This window comes from Lathyrus oleraceus, chromosome 3 (genome assembly GCF_024323335.1).
Source record: "Lathyrus oleraceus cultivar Zhongwan6 chromosome 3, CAAS_Psat_ZW6_1.0, whole genome shotgun sequence".
Taxonomy (NCBI): Eukaryota; Viridiplantae; Streptophyta; class Magnoliopsida; order Fabales; family Fabaceae; genus Lathyrus; species Lathyrus oleraceus.
In genome coordinates this window covers 480,190,061-480,215,716 of record NC_066581.1, presented here as the reverse complement: position 1 = coordinate 480,215,716, position 25,656 = coordinate 480,190,061, and the positions used below count along the sequence as shown (strand labels likewise).

Below are 25,656 nucleotides of genomic sequence, written 5' to 3'. Positions count from 1 at the left end.
AAATTTCATATCTGGCTGACCCCTACAGAAACCCTGATATCTGTTACCATCAAGGACGACACCATTAGGACATAGGACCGCATATGCATCTGAATTTGTTTGTTGTTTGAATGTATTAAATTCTCTGTAATGCTTGTTTGTGCAACATTAATTTTAATGTTTATCTTCTTTTAATTAATGATTATCGTTCAGTAATGATATTTGGTGTGATATTATTGTCTGATAGTGTTATTTCCTGTTGAATTTTGTGTTACGTTGAATAATCATTCCTTGTCTCTTTTTGATGTTGTCAAAGGGGGAGAAGAGTACAAGCAGCCAAAATGTTCACCATAATTAACAGTCGGTTTTGCAGATAGATCGCCTTAGATTACAAAAGAAAGGGGGAGTGTGCACAATGTGTAAATACTGCATATTGTTTGTCTCGTTGGCTTTAGCACAGGTTGTCATCATCAAAAAGGGGGAGTATGTAAGGGCAAATTGTCAGACAACATACAATCACAAGTTTCGATGATGACAAATGACCATCACAGATGAATCGGCATTGTCGATTCCATGTTTACAAACAAATGCAACATATCACCTTTCATATCCTTCTCTATGATTATCTAAAACTGCTATATTTCATAAAACATATGTGGATAAAATGTGATCATGACGAAATGCATGAAAACCACAAAGATACGAATTTTTGCAGGTTTGCAGGCTTTGAGTCGACCGCAAGGGTCAGCGCATAGCCCACGGGTCAGCGCATAACTCAGACCAGTTGGTGACTGGTCAGCGCATGCTTGCTTGAGTCGACCACAGGTCGGCGCATGGCATAGTGCTGTTGGCCACAGGTCAGCGCATGGAACACGTGAGTCGACCATAGGGGTCGGCGCATTTCCCATGGGTCAGCACACGCCGACCTATGGTCGACCGCTCGTGCGTAAACTCAGTTTTCTGAGTATTTTCCACTGTTTGAAAAGCTGTTATTTTTGGTTGGTTAGCTAGTTACTATAAATAGAAGTCAAATCACTTTTATCAACCAACATTTTGTCAAATTGATTTCAAGTGTTCAAGGAAACAAGAAAGAGTGAAATAGGTGTCCAAGATTCATCATCTTCATCTTCAACATCTCACAACACATCAACTACACACAACCATTTTTGATGTGCTTCATGATCGGTTAAAGGTGATAAGGTTCGAAGTTGAGATTGGAGAATCCGATTCGGGTTGAAGCTTGTGGCAGGTTCTTTCTTGAATAAAACCGTTAGGGTTTTGTCCTCCAAGACCGGTTTGTGTTTGGGGGTTTTTGGACGAATTGCTTCATCAATATTCAGCTGAGCGAAGGTGATTGAGAAGAGGAAGTCTTCATCAGTCTAGTAGCGGATTCGGTGATATTGAAGGGAAGGATTCGGGTTCGATTCGTTGTGGTTGAGATCAGCCGGGCCGAGGGTTTGAAGAACGGAAGGTTCTTCAACAAAGGGGATGGAATCGGAGGTCTATCAACAACAATTGAAGGTCTTGATTCATCTTGAATCAAGGAACAAGGAGAGGAAGCAACATTCAACATCTTGAGAGTTCAGTTGTTTACTTGCTTTGCAATCCTTGTATAAACGGTTAAATTCAACAGGTGATATCTATTAAATCATCTCAATTCTACTTTTAGAATTGGGGGCAGACGTACCCCGAAGCGAGGACGGCGGGGGAACTGCCTCATCAAATCTCTGTCTTCTTTAATTTTCTGCATAATTGTTTTTCAGCTTAAAAATTAAGTGATTTTAGTTTAAGCACTTTTACCAAACATTGATATTAATTGAGTAAGAGATTAAAACTCTGTTTTTGAATCCAAAGTGCAATAGTATATTGTACTAGATTAATTTGAATTACTTACTCAACACAAATATCACTTGGAGTGTTTATGCACACCAAGTGTTTGATAATTTACCTAAACTAAAGTTGTCTTAAGTTTGTATCTAGTTTGATTTGGTATTTGGATCATTGGAACTAGGAATCCTAGTAAGTGAAACAAATCATTGATTGTGCAAATAAGTGTAGTGATTCGTATTTCACTTTATCTCTAATCCATTGGCTTGACGCATATCCGGTTTTCCAATAACGGTTTGTTTTAGACTATATCTTTCCTCGGACGCTTCCGCACTTAAAACAAATTTTCAAAACCAATTTTAAATTGGTAGCGCCGACTTATTTTAATTGGGATTTATTCAACCCCCCCCCCCCTTCTAGATCCGTGCCATAGTCTAACAAAAAGCATTAGTAGGTATATTACATGATGGGTTGTATCCGCAAGTATACGGAGAATATCCAAGTGGTATAAAAGATCATCGATCCCACAAAGACCAATGTCAATCTATTGATTACTATTGTTACGTTGTACATCCAAGGCTAATCGAAATAGAGTGTAATGCGTACAGGAAATAAAAACAAAGATTGAATTCAGAGAAACACTTACGGGGCAATATTTTCTTCTTGAAATAAAAGTTAATTAAATAGAAACCGTCGCGTTAGCGTAATTGGAACCGAGTTTTACTCTCTAATTTATACCTTCCATTTGTCACATATGGCCAGCGCTTACCGCGTTAAAGTAATAAACTCATTTTAAAGGAAATAAACTCTTATCTCAATTGAAAAGTGATTTTGATTTGAAGGTTTGACTTAAAAGAGTTTCGGGCTTTCACTCGGATAACCGGATCCTAAATCTATAAACGCGTCCGAAAATAATATTACAATCGCCTTATAATAATATCAAAATTTCCTAATTAATTAATAAAGTACTTCTGCTGTTTTTATCAATTAAAAACTAACCAACTTTTATCTAAAGTGTCAGACGACTTTCGATCTTACCCGACGTAATCACAGTTATTACGTAAATAGAAACACGGTCCCATTTACGTAATGACCGATCAATTTAAGTTCAGAAAAATTGTTTAAAATCAAAGTCATCTCCTAAAGTATTTCTACAGAAACAACATATGGAGTACCGTCGAAACGACGGTCCTCACATCCCAGCACAATAAATTTAGTTGGACATGATTATGGTAAACAATGCATATAATTGATTTGCAGAATAAGTCATTTAGGGATTAAAAACATGATAAGTGTGTGATTGGTTTCCAAAAGAACGAAAGTGTCACTCTTAAGTTCGGTTCAAAGGCAAATCTTTTTTGCAGTAAAAGAAATTAAAACAAGTAAATCGTGCGATAAAGTAAATAAAGTAAAGCAGAGCAATAATGTAAATAAATTTAAAGCGGGACAGGAAAATAAAGAATGTAAAGCGGTGTGGGAATTTAAATAAAGTAAAGACAATGCGATATATAATAAATTGCAAATTGAAATAAAAACCTGCTCCAAATCGGAGAATTGAATCTGGTACAATGCCGGAAAGTAAATCTGACTTGAAGATAAATTTTACATGAAAATAAACTTCTATGCTACAGTGCTCCAATCTCGATTACAACAATTGTGTGATAACCTATCGATGTGATAAATTATCGCTTTTAATACTGAGTTTATGCCTAATGCTGAAACTAAGACTGGATGCCTAAAAACTAAGAATTTAGGACCTATTTATAGTGTAGCAATGCCTTGTGGTCCAAGCAGCTCATTCAATTCGTGTGAGAGAATTTCTTTGGTCATGGGAGAGTGCTCCAACTGCCTTGACCGAAAGCTTCCTTAAGGTAGACGGCGCCCGCCATCCCTTACATGGCGCTCGCCATCCCCTACATGGCGCCCGCCGTGTGTGTAAAGAGGGAGATTGTAGCCTTCTGATCGTTGAGACGTGGTCAAACCATGAAGGTGACGCCCTCCATCTATACTTGGCGCCCTCCATGTGGGAAAAGAGTGGGAGACGTGATCTTGTGACCGTTGAGACGTGGTCAAACCATGACACCTCATGGCGCCCTCCTTGGCCAACGCCATGTGGGACGCCATGTGTGTATTTTTCAATTAAAATCCCCGATTTTTGCTCTTTTCACATCGTTTCTTCGCTGGAGGCTTATTAGGGCATTGTTGCCTGAAAATGAAACAAAACAAAAGCATAATACAAGAAATTGACAAATAAAATACAATAAATATGTGCAATCTGAGCCAAATATGCAGTGTGTTTTAGTATTATCATTACATTGTATGGTGGTTAGGGCTTGCCCACAATGGTGATAAGCCCTGTATAATGGTGTTTTGTGGTGGTTTTGGGGACCTGCTAACGTGAGGTGAGAGACCTTGTCATATAATGGTATGCTTAGGTATAAGTGTATGTGTGGTGTGATATCTATGGCTTGAGATCTTCCCTTTCTCCTCTTGGGGAGAGTTATTTGTAGAGGACTCTTGGGCCTACAATTTGGGTAACCCTTAGGGGAAACAACTGCTCCCTCGTGATCCAGGGAAGTTGTTGACCACCTAATCTTTAGGGGATAGTGGTGGACTCCCTCTCCATTTGCTAATGGCATTATACACATAATTAGTGTCAAGAGAGAGCTTTATATTATGGCGAGGACGACCTTGTTGAAGAAATTCACAAATATAATACTACATGTGCATATATCCAGTAAAGATCAATCCAAGCTTGATCCAAAGTCGAAGAAGTGTGTCTCCACTAGTTATGCAAAAAGCGTAAAGGGGTTCAAGTTATAAGATCCAACTAAAAGGATGATGGTAATCAATAGAGATATTATAATTTATGAGAACTAATGTTGAAGCAGTCAGTTATAATAGCTGTATTAGCATCTGAAGAAGAAACTCCCAACAAACAGGTGATTCAGGTGGATGTTGATCCGCCACCAGTGAATAATTTGCAGGCAATGCCTGAACAACAGGAGGAACCAAGATTTGATACTGAAATTGACCATGAACCTGGAGTTTTAGGTGGAGCACATGATCATATCCTTGTATGTGACAGAGAGCACCGTTCAACCAAGCCATCAGAAAGATATGGGTATAAAGACTTGGCATCATATGCATTTCTTACTAGTTCTGGAAACCCTTCTACTTTTTGAGAGGCTATTGCTAGCTAAGAGAAAGATAAGTGGATGGGTGCTATGGTGGGTAAGACATATTCCTTGAAGAAAAATCAGACATGGGAACTTGTTCAGCTTCCTAAAGGAAAAAGGTTTATCGGTTGTAAGTGGGTGTTTAAGAGAAAACCAACAGTAACAAAAAAAGAAGGGGAAAAGCTCAAGGCTTGTCTTGTAGCAAATGGGTACTCATAGCAGAAGGGGATTGATTATGATGATATTTTTTCTCCGATCGTCAGACATACTTCTATTAACGCAATATTAGCCTTGGTAGCCATCTGAGATAAAACATACTAGTTTGTAAATTGAAGAGGTCTTTGTATGGTTAAAAGTAGTCTCCATGGCAAAGGGGTATGGGTCACCTCTCTTATAAACCCAACATTTACTGCATTCCTAGTCGATGTGGGACTTTAGCATTTTCACGCTTGAAACCCAACAATACCCCACACAAGTGTGAGTCACCCACATCACTAGCCTTGATCCATACTAGGATCCACTTTTTCTCTCCCACTGAGCCAACATGGATTTGATACCCACTTGTTGGGGAGTCCGGAGAGTGAGGCCTAGAAGTGTTAATGGGCTAGACGTTGGGGGTCAAAGAAACCTTGATGCCACATATCCATCAAAAACCTTAAGACAATGAAGACATGAGTCACATCTTTTATTAAAACAACATTTTTGTCATTCCTAGTTGATGTTGGACTTTAGCATTTTCACACTTGAAATCCAACAAATAGATATATAATTTTGATTAATGACTTGTTGACAACCATTTTTCGATGAAAATGCATTACTTCTAAAAATCTTATGTTGAGCGTCACACTCTAACTCCTTTACATTCTCTATGAAATTTCAAACCGCAACCTATGAAATTCCAAACACCAACATATGCTCTCTCACCCCCTACAAATACCCCAAATATCACGATTTATCTCACTTTTTTTTAAACAACTCTTTTTCATTATCAAATCAAGACGATTCTTTTAATTTGAAAAAAAATTAAAACTTAAGTTTTTCATAATGTATTTTCCCAAATGAATATACATTTTATCAAAATTAATTATTGAGTTTTTCGATAATATTGTTGTTATAGAAAACTAAAATATATAATTTTTTATTAACAAATATTAGCCACTTTTGAACAATTAAAAAAAATTGGAAAAGTCCAAAATTTTGAATTATTTTATATTCAAGAAGATTCAAAATTGGATTTTCCCATAAAATTTTAGAAAATAGTTAAGAAAAATATTTTTAAAAATGAAAAGGATAATATAAGAATTTTAAAAATAAGGGGGTGGGAGTACAAAATTGAGTGATATGAAGTAAAATTGCTCTCAATAAATTGCAGAATTGGCCCATACTGACATTCTGCTGGGTCACCAAATTTGTTTCTTTAGTATTTAGATTTTTGATATATATCCATATCTAATTACAATCATATATGATCATATTTTTATTTTCACCCTTTCTCACTTTTAGCTTTCTTTTCTCTTTTTATGATATTCCAAATACTAATGTTATTCACCATTAATACGTTCATTAATGGTAAAGAAGTATATCAAATTGTGCATCATAAATTGTGAGTATAAATGACTCATGATTCTCACTAATTTTACTCTTAGGTGTAGTAACATCATTGAAGATAAAATTACACTCAATATTATATCACATTAATGCCTCTTAGACTTACTTGATTAAATACACGTGAATAAAATTATAAAATGTGAAGAGATTTCTTTTAAATTTTTCTTCTTCTTCTTTATTAAGAAGCATGTATCGTCAAAACAAGAAGCATCTTTTACAAAATAAAAGTGTTTTTCATCCTTCCATAAACAATGTTGAATTTTCTTTAAAATTTAAATAGATAATAAAAATTAAATTCAAAATAAATTAACAATTCATATGATATCAATATTTAAATGCAAAGATATCTAAAAAATAGTTCAAATTGTTAATCAAATTTTAAAATTCATAAAAACAATAGTTCGAGAGCCTTCATCTTTATCCCAATATCAACTTTCATTTCTAAATTTTTAGAAGTATCATCCCACACGTTACATTAGCAACATATTCCTACGAAAAAAACAAAATATAATAATCCTACAAAAGTATATTAAACTAGAAATCGAAAATGAAATGGAAAAAAAGTATATATACCTAAATCTTTGAAAGAATTACTGAATTTAAATTTGGGTGACAAAAAAATTGAGTATTTTTTCTTCTTGTTTTTTGTGTGATAAAAAAAATTAGTATTTTTTTTAGAGGATGTGTAACAATAATATATTTTGCGTCTTTGCACAATTCACAAGTATTTATGTTATGTGTCTTTGCATAATCCACAAGTATTTATGTTATGTGATAGTTTTTTCTATCTTTAAGTATCTTTGTTTCAGACCATCTTTTGTTTTGAAAGGTGGAGAACAGTGAACAACATCGACTTATTCCTTAAATACAATACTGATTTGTCGGAGATCTACTTCGTCATCATCGTGTGATGCTTGAAGCCGCCACCGTGATGACAAGTAGTTAAAAGAGATTTCATGACAATCTTCATGAAGAAAAATCATGAAAATGTGACGACATAATATCCCCCGAAATTCAATGACTTGCAAGTACATGTAGCTATTTTACCATTCCAAAGGACCATGTATTTTCTACTATCATTATCTTTATAGTACCGCAACACAATTCATTATCATTTCCATGATGAATTGAATATTGGATGAACCTTTTAAATTACTCTTAAGTTACTCTTGAGGCTTGTCTAGGTGATTTTTTTATATAATTTTTTCCTTATTTAAATAGTGACATGTTGTATGACATCAACCAATCATTTGTATTTCCACCAAGAAGCATAATCACTCTCTTGCCTACGATCAAACATAATCACTCTCTTGCCTACATTATCTTGCCTTTTAGGATTATCAAGAATCCCATTATGCTAGTGGCCATATTGTATTTCCCCATATCGGAACGTGTACATTCATAGCCCCTATCTTCTTCCTTCATGCCACACACCCTTATATCGATGACCATTCTGAAATTCATAAACTCCAAAGTCGTGCATCATATCAACAAAATATTCTCGAGCATATCTCTCTCCATTTCTACAATAATAACATTAAAATAGTTGTCAAAGCTCCTTCCAGTGAGAAACTAGACCAATCCTTCTGGTTTTTTTTATAGTAAATAGAATAATAAAGCCGAATTAATAACCCCTTAAACTTATAAAATGCGACTGTTGGCAAGATAAATGAATCAAACATGTGGTTCTAAAAACTAACATAATCATTAACTGAATAACAATTGCTTATCCAATAAAAAACAACAACAACAGCAACATAATAAATTAAACAAAAACTATTGTGGTAAGAAACAAACAATTGTAATTGAAAGTTATGAACTCGAAACCAATGACAATGATCATTACACCATTCACCAGTATAAACATCACCACTAAAAAATCTATAAATTCCAATTTCATGTCTCATACCCTTCATATAATGTCCACGATACCTACTTCCTCTAGCCCATATTTAAACACCATACCAATCATACTTTCCATCAACCCAACCACCTTCAAATCTCACACTCATATGAAAATGATAAACATCAGATCCATAATTTAAGCTCTTCAACTCCTCATGCTTCGACCCAATTTACCATAAAAAAAGGTTGATGAGAATGGTGATAGTTTGTTGAAGAAAGGTTTTTGGTAAATGACCATGTCAAAAACAATCAAATAGAGGGTAAACGTTAGAGAAGAAAAGGCAACATGTCACTAATTAAATAAATAATTTTAAAAAAAAACACCTAGACAGGCCTCGTCAGCAAAACTGAAGATTCAATGTTCAAGTTGTCAACTAAGGGGTCAAAGCAAAAGAATCTTTACATTATAAGGGGGAGATAGAAAAATAAATATTACGGGGAGTAAATCAAAACTCGCTCATATTGTAGGAGGGGAGTAAAGTAAAGTATATTTAACCCTAATTTTTTTTGCATTTTTCTAACATTATGTCATGTTTTTTTGTGTGTGCTTAATATCATCAATTTCTACATCAACCTAAAATTAATTTAAATTAATCAATATATAAGATTAAAAGTGATGAGTACTAATATATTGACAATTACACCATATGTGATTTGTAAAATCACTTAAACTTGTGTGAGAATTTATAAATCTTTTAATTGATGCATTAATACTCTTTGTTCTTCTAGTAATTGTCATCCCACCAAAGAAATGGTCATGAAGATAAACATATGCCCGATAATTCATGATTTCATACAATCCTTTGACATGTTTATTTGACTATAATTTATACTTAGCAACATCTTTTGACCATTAATACTCAAATTCTTCACATGTTTTCAATTTATACAACTCATAAAAATTAGAACACCATTTTGAATATTTGTCTGGAAGTATAGCATTGAACTAATTACTAAACTTAAAAGTGATTCACCATATGCAAAAACTATATTTTGTTGTTGTTAAGTCTTTTGAAATTGTTTCTTTCATCCTTGAATCTTGATCAGTTAGTATAGTCTTCAAATAACTTCTTCATCAAAGATATAAAAATATAGAAAATTTAGAAACATTAAAAAAACCAAAAAACAATATAAAATTAGAAAACTAAGATATCATCATTAATGAAACAATAATAATAAATGATATAAAGAAAGAAAAAGCAATATAAGATTAGAATTTACCTTCATTAACCAAATAAATGTAGATAATGTTTCATTTTATAAGAGTGTATAACTAAAAGGTATAATATTCCCACGACTATTCATACCCACAAAATTTCCAAGTGACATTTCTTAAGAATTGATCACTTATGTAGTATCAAACACAACAACATCATCATACTTTTAGTACCAATCAAAATAAGAAGTAGAGGACCAATAAATATGCTCTAATCTTTTATCTTTATCAAGTGTATATGCATACTGAAATTTAAGGAAACTCTTTTTTACATCCTCACAATACCTGAGAAGATTTATGACATCACTTCGTTCGACTTTTTTCTAGGCTTTTAAAAAAAGATTACAAATACCCTTTTTAACAAATGGAAGATAATCGTGCTTCACATTTTTCTATAGTTATATGACACACGTTAATTTTCTAACTTAAAACCCACCTTCTTTTAATATGAAAATGCTTTCAATATCATCTTCTTAGATAGTTCGATTTACCGGTTATGAAATTCTAGCAAGTGTGCTAAAACTTGTCGCAAGTAATAAAATAATTCATCTCCATAGGTATTTATGTGTTTTATCAAAGCAATTGTAATGTGTAATTAAAATATAAAACTGGGGGTTTTAAATTTTTTATTAACAAGAAAAATGACAAAGTGTTGGAAATTATCATAATAAAGGTGATCATGCTTTGTTTTGAATCCCCTATATGCCATTGTTGATTAAAGTGTTTATGAAGGAGAAGGGCGATCCAAAACGCAGCGGAATTTAAAATTTCTCCTTTAATGATCCTTACGAATGGGCATGATCAGTGATAGAATCGTTACCTCTTGTGGCGATTATAACCTTTGATGCAGTTCTACGGAGCGATCATGAGCGTTGAACAATGACAACGCCTCTACTCAGTCCACACGAACGGATTCCTTCAATCTCAGTGCTAGCTGCTATGAATGAAGGCTTTGAGTGAGAGAGAGAGAGAGAGAGAGAGAGAGAGAGAGAGAGAGAAACGAAATTGCAACTGCAACAATGCTTCTACACAAGGGTTCTATTTATAGAACCACTTGTGTGGACTGCAAGCTAAAAAGCCCACTCAAGTGTATATGACCCATATCTTATAATATGCCAAAATCACTTAAGCGCGTGGTACCTTACCATATTTCGTATTCTACTTAAGTACACCGTACCTTACGATGTTCTATAATTCACTTAAAGGCACCGTACATTACGGTATTCCTTAATTACTCTATCTCTCATCAATCCGTCCTTTGTGTGTGACCCTATAGGTTTTTGCAGCATTGGAAATTATATTAAATCACGTATTTAACATAATAAACAGTGAGCGGTATCTAGCAACACATCACTGCTACCCAAGACACGAAAATGTCATGTGATCTGACAAAGCCTTCTGTGATAATAATTATGTGTATAATTATCCTTTTGCCCTTATGTCTATATTGAACACAAGGCATAGACCGTGTCATCCTTTTCCAGTTCAATATTGGGCCCATGGACATTTATCCTGTTACGCAGGATGGGCAAATTTCATCTAGGTCACTCATGTCCCTTAGCATGCTTCGTGGAGTACCCATCAACTGTCTTTATGGTCATCCAATTACGGACAACGTTTGATCAGCAATAAGACACTCGACTCTACATCTAGGGTCCATAGTGGTTTCAGGTCGAAGGGTGGTATACACCATTATCACCATGAGAATAACTTATGACACTTTGGATAACATTCTATATAGTATTCTCATAGAGGGTCAATCCAGTATAAATATTACTCTTAACATTCATACCTATGTTTAAGACTTGATAACTCTTTATCCATGATCTATGAGATGTGATCATCAGTCTATAAACATAATAGTCTTCATGCTTTAATGTTATCCCACTTCACAATAAAGCTTGACTACGGATGCTTTAAGAATAATGTCCTTATGTTTAATGTGATCTCATGATTAAGTCATACTTGATACATTAAACGGACTAGCTATTCTAGGGACTTTACTAAAGAAACATAATAAAGAAAAAGCCTTTTATTATTAATAAATAATTCGATACAAGTACCAAAAGTATTGGCCTCTAGGGCTTACACCAACAATCTCCCACTAGCACTAGAGCCAATCAGGCATACCCCTAATGCCCATAGATCTAGTATGGCCATCATGCTTCTGCTGCGCAAGAGGCTTTGTCAGTGGGTCAACAATATTGTCAAGTGTAGGTACTCTGCATATTTTCACATCTCCTCTATCTATTATCTGTCGAATGAGGTGATAACGCCTAAGTATGTGTTTGGATTGTTGGTGAGATCTAGGCTCCTTAGCTTGTGCGATAGCACTATTGTTATCACAATAGAGACGAATGGGATCCACAATGCTAGGAACTATGCCAAGTTCACTAATGAACTTTTTGATCCAAACAGCTTCCTTTGCTGCACTTGAGGCAGCAATATACTCGGCCTCGATTGTAGAATCAGCAACTGTATCTTGCTTTGAACTTTTCCAGCTCACAGCGCCACTGTTTAAGCAAAACACATAACCAGATTGCGATCTGAAGTCATCCTTATCTGTCTGGAAGCTAGCATCGGTGTATCCAATTACAGCCAACTCTTCCTGACCTCCATATATCAAGAATGAGTCCTTAGTCCTTCTCAAATACTTAAGGATATTCTTGACAACTACCTAATGGGCATCACCAGGATCAGATTGGTACCTACTCGTTGCACTTAAAGCATACGAGACATCTGGTCGAGTACATAACATGGCATACATGATAGATCCTATTGCAGATGCATATGGAATCTTATTCATGCGATCCCTTTCTTCCTTAGTTGAAGGGGATTGTGTTTTTGATAGACACATGCCATATTGCATAGGTATGAATCCTTTCTTGGAATCATGCATATTAAAACGTCTCAGCACTTTGTCTATGTACGTACTCTGACTTAGGCCAAGCAGTTTTTGTGATTTATCTCTATAGATTCTGATTCCTAATATATAGGTTGCTTCACCTAGGTCCTTCATAGAAAAGCATTTCCCCAACCAAGACTTTACTTGTTGCAGGGTAGGACATCATTTCCAATGAGTAATATGTCATCTACATAATACCAGGAAAATGATCATGCTCCCACTAATCTTCTTGTAGACACAAGGCTCATCTTCGTTCTTGATGAATCCATATTGTTTTACCATTTCATCAAAACGAAGATTCCAGCTTCTGGAAGCTTGCTTCAATCCATAGATTGATCTTTGTAACTTACATATCTTTTGGGCTTCTTCTGGTATGTCAAATCCTTCAGGCTGTGTCATGTACACATCCTTAAGAAGATTCCCATTAAGGAAAGCAGTTTTGACATCCATCTGCCATATTTCATAATCATGATATGCAGCGATAGCAAGTAAAATCCGAACAGATTTAAGCATTGCAACTGGTGAAAAGCTTTCATCATAGTCAACCCCATGATTTTGTTTATATCCTTTTGCAACCAGTCTTGCCTTATAGGTATGTACCTTACCATCCATGTCAGTTTTCTTTTTGAAGACCCACAAGCATCCTATAGGGTTAACTCCTACAGGAGGCTCTACCAAGGTCCAAACTTGGTTTGTCTACATGGAATCCATTTCAAATTTCATGGCTTCTAGCCACTTCTCAGACTCGGGACCAGTTATGGCCTCTTGGTAGGTCACATGCTCATCTTGATCCATGAGTAATACATCACCTTGATCAGTTATGAGATATCCATATCTCTCAGGTATATGACGTATCCTGCTTGACCTACGTTGGTCTTGTTCTACTATAGCAGGTTTCTCTTCCACAACTACTTGTGTTTCCTGCTCTAATTCCTCCATAGGTGTGTCAATGCTTTGTGATTCTTGAATTTCTTCAAGCTCTACTTTCCTCCCACTGATTCCTTTGGAAATAAAATCCTTTTCTAGGAAAACTCCAGTTCGAGCGACAAACACTTTGCCCTCAGAAGGATTGTAGAAGTAATACCCTCTTGTTTCTTTACGATACCCCACAAATAAGCATTTGTCAGATTTGGGCTCAAGCTTAGTTGAAATTTTTCGTTTCACATAAACTTCGCAACCCCAAATCTTCATGTAAGACATATGTGGTTTCTTACCACTCCATATCTCATATGGTGTCTTCTCAACCTTTTTGGATGGAACACGGTTAAGTGTGTAAGCTGATGTCAATAGTGCATGTCCCCAAAAGGAGTTTGGAAGATCGGCGTGATTCATCATGGATCGGACCATGTCTAACAGGGTTTGATTTCTTCTCTCAGATACACCATTCCATTGGGGTGTTCCAGGAGGAGTAAGTTGGGATAGGATCCCACACTCTTTCAAATGGTCATCAAACTCTAGGCTTAAATACTCACCACCTCGATCTGATCGAAGAGTTTTAATATTCTTTTCTAGTTGGTTTTGTACTTCATTCTTGAATTCCTTGAACTTTTCAAAGGACTCTGATTTTTGTTTCATTAAATACACATAACCATATCTACTGAAATCATCAGTAAATGTGATGTAGTATTGAAAACCTCCTCTGGCTGGTATGTTCAGTGGTCCACATACATCAGTATGTATGAGGGCCAAAAGATCATTATCTCTTTCACCTTTTCCTGTGAATGGAGACTTTGTCATCTTTCCAATTAAACAAGATCTGCATGTCTCATATGATTCATAATCAAAAGAGTCCAAGAGTCCATCTTTATGGAGTTTGGAAATGTGTTTCTCATTTATGTGGCCTAATCGACAATGCCAAAGGTAAGTTGGATTTAACTCATTAGGTTTCATCCTTTTAGTATTAATGTTATAAATAGGCATTTCAAGATCAAGGACATATAGCCCATTGTTCATTTGTGCAGTAGCATAGAATATATCATTCAAATAAATTGAGCAACAATTATTCTTTATTATAAATGAAACACCAAACTTGTCCAAACAAGAAACGAAAATAATATTCCTGCTAATTGCAGGTACATAATAACAGTTCTCTAACTGAATTATTAAACCACTAGGTAAAGTCAATACATAAGTTCCTACGACTAAAGCAGCAACCTTTGCTCCATTGCTAACTCGTAGGTCGACTTCACCTTTTGTCAAACCTCTACTCCTTTTTAGTCCCTGCACATTGGTACAAATGTGAGAACCGCATCCAGTATCTAATACCCATGATGCAGAAGTAGATAAATTAATTTCAATAACAAAAATACCTGAAGTTGAAGTCTCTACTCCATTCTTCTTATCTTCCAGGTACTTTGGGCAGTTTCTCTTCCAGTGTCCGATCTTACCGCAATGGAAGTAGGTGCTTTCTTTTGCTATACCTCCACTAGGCTTCAAAGCAGTAACAGTGGGTTTGGGTTTGGCAACTTCCTTGCCTTTCCCTTTATCACCCTGCTCGGTGCGCCTTTTGTTTTGTCTCTTTCCATTTCCGATCATCAGAATGGACTTCCCTTTTGACTTTAGATTCTGCTCAGCAGTTCTTAACATGGCTAGCAGTTCAGGAAGAGATTTGTCCATATCATTCATATTGAAATTTAGGACAAATTGACTGAATCTATCTGGCAACGATTGCAAGATCAAATCAGTCGCAAGTTCCTTTTCGAGTGGAAAACCCAACCTCTCAAGGTTTTCCACATACCCAATCATCTTGAGCACATGGGTACCTACAGGGGCTCCCTCAGCTAACTTGCCTTGAAAAAGGGCTTTTGAAACTTCAAACCTTTCATGCCTTGCTTGCTATTGATAGAGCATCTTCAGGTGTTCGATCATATCGAACGCTGCCATGTTCTCATGTTGCTTTTGCAACTCTGAGTTCATGGTAGCTAGCATGAGACAAGTAGTTTCATTGGAATTATCGACATGCTTCTTATAAGCATCTCTTTCTGCCTTAGGTGCAGAACTAGGAGGTTCCTCTTCAGGAACAGGTTTCTCTAAGACGTACAGCTTTCTATCATGTTTGAGGATAATCCTTAGATTTCGGTGCCAATCCAAAAAAATTGTCCCAAATAATTTTTCCTTGTCAAGGATTGATCGCAAAATGTTGTTAGAGGTGTTTGTTGTCATGGTAATCTACATGAAAATAATGAAAATATAAGTATCAATAACATATTTAATTAGGCCTTTAATTAAATATGCTCCCACTATTTCACTCAAAATAAATGACCCTCACCATTTGATTCGGAAAATCCCGTTGGAAGATTTTCTAGTGGGTCGAGATCCATATTTCACTTTGTTTTAAGTCCGCGTAGGCGGATTACACAAAACTAGGTTATTTAGGTAGGAACTCCTTCCAATTGTATCTAATACAACACTCGAATGTTTTAGTTGGGTGAATAACTCCTTATTCCAATCCATCACATGGATTATTTCCAACTCTTGCTTCTAAACATATATAATCTTATTATAATTTGTTTAGTTAAGTTTGACCCATTGTTTTAACAATTGGATATTACAATTATCCCATCGCACCTTACTAATATAGAACATGCACCTCGCGTAGGCGAAACCTACATTATCCGATACTAGTCTTGATGAGTGCTAAAACTTGGAAAGCATAAACTTAATATTTAATTTGAGGGAATTTACAATTATTCTGATCTCACCGGCTTATTTATCATATAAATCGTCTCTCACATGCATCAATATACATTCACATGCATCAACATACATACATAATGAAACAGTTATAGCCCCTAGCGCAATTGTTCTCCCAAGCCAATGAGAGAACCTAAGTTAACCTAATAACGATCTAAGCTTCTCCAAGCAAGATCTTCAAGGTTGTCCTCCTTTGATATTGAATTCTTCACTTTCTTCATAACATTATATTTACATAAAAGAAACTCGTTTTACATACGAGGGAGTGAGATGAGAAAAGAAGTTACATTAAGAGATTAAAAGAGAGGCACGACACGCAGGTCGTATTTTAAAACCCAAAACAAAATAAAGAAAAACTAAGGTCATAACCGATCACCACAAGACAATAATAATAAACACATTATTATTATTATTATTATTAATTTTAATTCTTTTAAATAATTAAAACCAAATTAAATTTCGGCGACCGATCACACTACGCAGAGTTAGTCGGGGGTCCGCTGCCCGGTCGGCGACCGATCACATTATTATTATTATAATGTTTCTGCCGAAAATTTTAATGAACAATTCATTTGAAATCGACGTTATTTCTCGCATCAACACTTGATACTTTAAAGCACAACTCTTGCGCAGTCACAACCCTAATCGCATAACTCTTTGACAACACAACCCTTGTGTCGTCATTAACCCTAATGCATAACTCTTTGACAACACAACCCTTGTGCCGTCATTAACCCTAATGCATAACTCTTTGACAACACAACCCTTGTGCCGTCATTAACCCTAATGCATAACTCTTTGACAACACAACCCTTGTGCTGTCATTAACCCTAATGCACCAATTTCAGACCGTCAAACACATCTCGATTGTTGATTCAGTATGATTGATCAACATGACATTGCTTCACCATACTAATGTCGGATCAAGAAGTAAACGACCATTGATCGCTCAAAGGAAAACAACCATTAAGTGTTTGAATGAATGAAACAGAAATAGTATATCAAATATACCGTATTTTGCATCAAGATTACTTATATCATATATATAGCTTGATCGACCTCAATTTAATTACTCGTTTATTCTTTGATTCATTCTGTCTTTTAATCATATTAATACAGAAAATACAGAAAATAAATAGCTATCAGATGCATGGTTTCGTAAGTGGCTCTGATACCGCTAAAGGAGAAGGGCGATCCAAAACGCAGTGGAATTTAAAATTTCTCCTTTAATGATCCTTACGAATGGGCATGATCAGTGATAGAACCGTTACCTCTTGTTGCGATTATAACCTTTGATGCAGATCTACGGAGCGATCACGAGCGTTGAACAATGACAACACCTCTACTCAGTCCACACGAACAGATTCCTTCAATCTCAGTGCTAGCTGCTACGAATGAAGGCTTTGAGTGTGTGTGTGTGTGTGTGAGAGAGAGAGAGAGAGAGAGAGAAAAGCGAAATTGCAACTACAACAATGCTTCTACACAAGGGTTCTATTTATAGAACCACTTGTGTGGGCTGCAAGCTAAAAAACCCACTCAAGTGTATATGGCCCATATCTTATAATATGCCAAAATCACTTAAGCGCGTGATACCTTACCATATTTTGTATTCTACTTAAATACACCATACCTTACGATGTTCTATAATTCACTTAACGGTACCGTACATTACGGTATTCCTTAATTACTCTATCTCTCATCAATCCGTCCTTTGTGTGTGACCCTATAGGTTTTCGCAGCATTGACAATTATATTAAATCACGTATTTAACATAATAAACAGTGAGCGGTATCTAGCAACACATCACTGCTACCCAAGACACGAAAATGTCATGTGATCTGACAAATCCTTATGTGATAATAACTATGTGTATAATTACCCTTTTGCCCTTATGTCTATATTGAACACAAGGCATAGACCGTGTCATCCTTGTCCAGTTCAATATTGGGCCCATAGACATTTATCCTGTTACGAAGGATGGGCAAATTCCATCTAGGTCACTCATGTCCCTTAGCATGCTTCGTGGAGTACCCATCAACTGTCTTTATGGTCATCCAATTACGGACAATGTTTGATCAGCAATAAGACACTCGACTCTACATCTAGGGTCCATAGTGGTTTCAGGTCGAAGGGTGGTATACACCATTATCACCATGAGAATAACTTATGACACTTTTCATAACATTCTATATAGTATTCTCATAGCGGGTCAATCCAGTATAAATATTACTCTTAATATTCATACCTATGCTTAAGACTTGATAACTCTTTATCCGTGATCCATGAGATGTGATCATCAGTCTATAAACATAATAGTCTTCATGCTTTAATGTTATCCCACTTCACAATAAAGCTTGACTACGGATACTTTAAGAATAGTGTCCTTATGTTTAATGTGATCTCATGATTAAGTCATACTTGATACATTAAACGGACTAGCTATTCCAGGGACTTTATTAAACAAACATAATAAAGAAAAAGCCTTTTATTATTAATAAATAATTCGATACAAGTACCAAAAGTATTATCCTCTGGGCCAGTTCAAAGTTAAAACACACACAATTGGTATGTTAAACCTTAAGTCAGAACATATAATTATTTATTCTTGAATCAACTATTAAGTTGGACAATTAATCTATATCAAGTTCATAGAGGTAGAGTTATTAATCCTACAAACCTAGATTCAATATATGAGTTTGTCAATGCATAAAAAGTTTTACATAAGAGATTAACTAAATAAAAATACTAAAATATATAATTTCATGCAAATAATATAAAACCAAACATGTTTCCCAACAGATCCATACATGTCCATCTAACAAAACCTAAACAAATAGAAACTTAGCTACTCATATTGGAGAGATACACGACAATAAGTTTAAAAGAATTAGACATGAAACTCAAGGATAAATCTGATCTTCAATTGTTAAAACCTTTGCTCCAGAGCTTCGTTGCAATATTCCTTCATCAAAACATCAACACAAAGTCCAACCCTTGTCAAATCGGACAAAAACTCTTTTAAATGCGTCATAAAAGTGTATAAATCATGCCACGACCCCATCCTTTCGTGCCATGGTGTATTTTATTAGTGCTGGATCGTACCATGATACCTTTTAATCATGACACGATTTTTTAATTTTCTTGTGCTCGTGGGACGATTTTGGCCACGATTTTTCTAGGGGCTTTAACACTTTGTCTTCACAATTTTTTCACAAGCACTACTTTTATCATTTTTCTTCATTTTCTTCATTTTCTTCCATTTTATTCTTAAACCTATGACACATTGTACTACAAGTATCTTAAAACAAACTCAAATACTCGATAAAATCATATGAAGATAGTCAGTCATCATCCTGCAAAAATACACTTCTGACTGGGTTAGAAAAACATGGTTGTTTTAAACAACAAACTTTGTAACTCGCCTCTTGTAACATCCAATTCTTGATTTATCGAACTATTTGAATTATTATGATTTAATTTAATTATTATGTGTGATAAATGATTTAATATGGGTGTCACAAGTGTATGACCTTAAGGTGAGAGTGTGGAGAGTGATTAGAGACCGGTAGAGGCGGGTTAAAATTATTAGAGTCTATTTTATTAATTAAATAATATTATTTTAATCAAATTATTTAATTAAATAAGAAGATAGAATAATAGAAAAATAAGGAGTATTAATAGTATTTTTATTAAAATAAAATTAGAGTTGATAATGACATTTTGGTGAATAGGGAGATAAGTGAGGGTAATGCTCGAAGTCTCTAATTGAGGGGTTAGATTACTAATAAAAAGGTTAGTAAGAAGTTGTGAGAGTTTTCATACGTAAAATCAGAGTTTGATGGAAAGAGGAAGAGGCAGGGGCTAGGTCATAGGAAGAGCATCCATTGAAAGAGCTTTGAAGAATTTTGATGGAGAAACCTATGATAATGGGGGAGAATAACCTTCAATAAGGGTGTATGCATGAGGGGTAGGGTAAGGGAGTCCCTAACCTCCAATAGGGATGTTGATTGTGATGAATTTTGTGGTTGTTGTTGAGGAGTTTATATTCTTTTGGTTTTATTAATATAAAATTCGTGTGAATTGGTGTTTGAAAATTCAGTATATTGTATATGTGTGTTTCCACCGTTGTTGAATGTAGAAGTTTTTGGAGATATGAGTATTTGGTGAATTGGTGGTCAATTGGTGTGTTGATTAATGAAATTAAGGATTAATAAGAGTGAGGTTTGATTATGAGAAAAAATATGTTTGAAATAACTTATTTTTGTGTTAACAAGTGTTTGGATGGTTTTATAACAGTAAAAGACTTTCCATGTACGTTAAAAACTAGTTTTTAGGCAAACACAATAGTAGGAGTTGATCCATATGTGTTGGGAGTCGACCCCAAACCAACAGAAAATAAAATTTTAAAAATTGAACAGTAGGAGTCTATCTGTACGTGCTAGGAGTCGACTCATAAAGGTTGGGAGTCGACCCCTGACTGCCAGAATGTTTATTGTCTTTTGTTGCATTGTCTGACGATTTTGGTCATAATTTTTGTTTCGTATGTCCAAATGAGACGTCGTTCGAAGCATTGGGAAGCTAACACGTATAGATAACTCATGAACTAATTGATGAATAATAGACATATGAAAACATGTAGAGAGTGTAGTGTTATTTGTTGGTGAGTTATGTTGACGATGATGATATTTTTATAATGATGTTATCGTGTGAAATAAGAGTGTGACAATGTCATTATGTTTTTAGGTGATATTTATGACTATTGTGTTGTTGCATATATGAGTAATAATATAACTGAGGATATTGATTGTATACCTGAGGTACACTGAATTATATGATATTATGCATATGTGAATTGTTGTGGTGTGGTAGTCTAGAGAGGGAATTACTTGAGTTGTCAGTGCATTATGTTAAGATAAGATAAGGGTCTTAATTTATTGATTTGATATGTATGAGCATACATAATTGAGTTGTTTCAAGAGGCATGTTTGCTTGTTCAGAGAGGGGGTTAGTGGCTTGTCCCAAGCTCAGAAGAGGGGGTTCATGGGTTCAAAAGAGGGGACCCGGTTCCGGAGATAACCAAATATTGAGTTGGTACCACATGAATATGCATAGAGTTTCATTAGTCGAGTTGCATTTCCTAATGAGTTATATGCATATTTGTTTAGGTGTGATTGGTTGATAAATATGGGTGTGAGAATGTATTGTGATATAATGTGAACGAGATTATGTAGAACATGTTTTGTTTGATATCATACCTTGAAATATATGTTTGTTATTATTGTTTGTGATTTCTCACCCTGTTGTTATTGATGTGGTATGTGCTCCTCGTCGGAGTAGAGATAGGCAGGTAACTGAGTAGCTGCTTAGAGTTGGAGGATGGCAGAAGGCTATTTCTTCCCTTTTCTTTCTGCATTTTAGTTTACGTGCTCTAATGTGTAACACTAGGAAATGTTTGCGAGTTTTGTCTAATCTTTTTGTTAGGGAGTCGATGTATACTCACATGTTTTATATTTCGATGTTTTGAGGAGATTTTATTTATGAGTTTGACTATGCCATAAAATACATTTAAAGTTTAAATGATTTAATTAATGCATACTTTATTATGAGAAATTCCACTGCGATAATACCCTAAGTGAAGATGAGCATACAATGACACCCTAAGTGAAGGTGTTGATTGTTGTTTTATCTGATAAAGTGTTACGAGGAATGTATGTTTAGAAAAGAGAATATGTGACATCCTATTTATTTGTGAGAAGACTCTGATTTATTGTATATTTATGCGCAGGGAAAATAGGGTGTTACACCTCTCACTTGGAAATATATTATGAGACTTCTACAATGAAATTCTTAAATAAGATTTACATTCACACCTTGTTGATTCTTTGTTTCTCTTTTCTTTTGATGATTCTATGATATTCAACAAACTTCTACCTTCATGGTGGAGAAAAAATCACGCCTACTCATAATTCTAATTTTTTTGATGAATCTACCTTTTAGAGCTAAGAACTCATGTTGATCTGCATACCTCTTATAAAAGGAAAATTCTTCTTCCTCGCTAAGAAAAATTTGACCAACAAAAGAAACAATATTTGTTTCATTATAAGTTTCATCTCTATCAACTTCCTCTACAAATTCATTTGTCTCAATATTATGAATAGAAGCCATAATATTGTATTTCTCATAAGTTTCACTTTTCTCAACTTCTAATACATTCTGACTAGAAGCCACAATATCATGATCAATATGTTTAACAATTGTTCTTGAATAAACATTATCTAAAAGAAATATCTTCAATTGGATATTCATTTAAACAAACATTTATTTTATCGGTGCACACATCTCTAATACTAGTACCACCTTCACCCAATGTGTTATTTATCATCTAAAAAAAAAAATAAAAAATACATTAAAAACTATATATATGTTGCAAATGTTAAAGCATAGAAGAAAAAAATCCATAGACACATGTTCTTAGCGAGATCTATGAAGAAAAGAAAAATAACAGGCTTGATAAAAGTACTTGATGTTATGCATTTATGCATCTTGGCTCCATATCGTTGATCTTGGTGCTCCATATGTCTATTGTACCAATATTCTTGAAATTGTACAAAACAACATAAGCAAGCTCAATTGGGTCTCAAGTTGTATTACCTAGGTTTTAGATTTAATCACTTATCACTTTTAGGAATTATGATTGAGGGGTTATGTTATGGTATTTGTGGACTCGATATCTATATTTTTGAGTTGTTCCACCATGCCATCTTCAAACCGACCTTTTATACCAATTGGCCATCCATGATAACTCAGTAGTGTCACATAATCTCAAATAAAATAACAAACTCGACTTACCTTAATTATAAGGACAACTCGCACTTAAAATAGCCATCTCGGCCCAACCGGTCTTTGGCTCAAAGCACATCGGCCCAATGTTCCTCGTGCTCGGGGGAATATGTACCTTTTAGCCCATCTTTGGTATAGAGCTTAATATAATAATGGAGAACACACCTTATGATTTTGGGAGAGACAAATCCACTAAGGGTTTTGGTGGTTCAAAGAAGTTGTTGAAGAAGGCTGTTGATGAGACTGAGAAGTTTGGTTCTCAATCTAGTTTGAACAAAAAGATAAAAGGGCTTGTAGCGCTTGGTGAAAAAAATAAATCTTTCAATCGAAGAGAAAAAAATAAGTTTGAGCAAGCTCCGAAAAATTATGACTACTATGGAGGATGCCCTCAAAATTTCCAAGAATTCTCTTGATATATGCCAGAAGACTCTATTAGTTAAGGAGTTTTCTTTAGAGGAATACAAAAAATCCCTGAAGAAGGGTGAAATTTTTTCAAGTACTTAGGTCTAATTAAATACGCATATGGAGGAGAAAGTTGTTTTGGAGGAGGAGAAGACAATCTTAGTGGAAAATCTTTCCCTGTTGGTGGAGAATAAATATAATTGTTTGGATGCTTCTTTTGAGAATACTGTAAAGAAGATGGAACTCCTCCTTTATGGTGTCAAGTTCCCCTAAGACTAGCTGTATCATGAAAATAAGATTATGGATGGGGAGGTGGTCTTCCTTGGTGAGGCCCCATATTCCTAAATGAAGACACTGGATATTAAGTTTTCCTTGTATTAGCTTTTTTTATGTAACTGTCGTATTCTTTTCATGTTTAAATGAAAGAAAGACCTATCTTGGCTAGCTACCAAGAAGGGGGATGGGCCTAGTGTACCACCTTCGATTTCGAGTTTTAATGTATTTTTTCATGCATCATCTGTACATTCAAGGTTTGATGTATTTTCTTGGCCTTTCCTTCTATTGTACAACTTCCTTTTCATTTTAGGGTTAATTCCAATATGGAGGGTTTAAGCTTTACATTATCATTGCACGAATATTAATGCAAAAAGAAATCATGGTGAAAGTCTCATTTACAAAAGTTATAATGCAAAAGTTCATAATGTAGAGGTTTAAACAAGATTTTTAATTAAAAGTGTGTAAGCGGCTTAACTATAATAGTGCATCAACTTGGTTTTGTTCCACGTTCTTAGGATAAGTTCCATGTGGGTAGTTTCCATTGTGTATGATTTTTTTTATTGTGTTGATTCATACATGGTATGGGCCTTCTCGGTGTTTCGTGAGTTTTCCTTTTCTATTCTTCCTCCCAAATTATCTCTTTGGAGTATGAGTTTACCGGGGTGGAATTCTTGGGGATTGACCTTCTTGTTATATTTTTCTATTGTGGCTTTCTTTACGGTGATATCAGTGTGGGTGGCAAAGCATATTCTTTCATATAAGAAGTCAACCTCTTCCTAAATTGTTTATGAATTATATTTAGTATGGATGGGGTTGATTGGCCTCCAACTAAGATCTATGACTTCAACAAGGATAACAACCTCAGTTCTATAAGTAACTTTGAAAGGTGATTCTACGATGGTAAAATGAGATATTTTTTTATACGCCTAGAGGACATGTGAGAGTTCTTATGCCTAATTTCCATTGGAACCTTCAAGTCCTCTCTTTATTCCTCTTAGTAGAACCTTATTGGCGACTTCATTTTAGTCGTTGGTCTAAAGGTACTCACTCACGTGAGTGATGCTTGACTCTGAAATGTTGAAAGAGTTTCTTCATGTTTTTTGTTTGTGAAATGTTTATTGCTGTCCATGATGACAAATTTTGGGATGCAATATATTTCTAAGACATTATTATTATATAACTTTTAATATTGGTGGTTGTGATTTTGTAAAGGCCTCAATTTCGATTCACTTGGTGAAGTAATTTGCAACCACAATAGAAAATTCTAATTGCCAGTGAACCAGTTGGAAATGACTAAGGATAACCATGCCTTAAGTGGAGAAAAAATATGACACAATTAAAGTGACGAGTTCTTACAGAGGGGTGATGTGAATTTCTCAATGCTTATGGAATCTTTAAAACTTCATCACATACTCGTTGGCATCCTATACAATTGAAGGCAAGTGACATCATGCTCTAAGCAGCTTCTTGTTATCCAAGTGACTTCAAACATAAGAAGTAGGGGGGAGGGTAAATTGTGATATAAATAATTTATTTAGAGATTTTAAATAATAAATCAATTTTGAAGTATATTTTAAGAATATAGATAGAAGATGTAGAAAAATACAAGAAAATAATGGCATAAATATAAAGATATAATTAGAGAAGAACACGATTAATTTTATCATGGTGAAGAGTTCACTACCACGAGACCTATGTCCATTCCCCAAGGATTAACCCTTGATATTTCCACTATCGCAAAGCTTTTACAATATGATCAACCCATAAACTTCTTACATCGACCTTTTATCTTAAATTTACCTTGCGACCTTTATATCAAAATATCA

At 34.9% G+C, this 25,656-nt stretch overlaps 1 pseudogene; it reads right to left on the bottom strand.

Annotated features, from left to right (window-relative positions):
* Positions 1-9,105: 9,105 nt before the first annotated feature.
* On the bottom strand, positions 9,106-23,109 carry LOC127131742 (protein FAR1-RELATED SEQUENCE 11-like; annotated as a pseudogene).
* Positions 23,110-25,656: the final 2,547 nt, after the last annotated feature.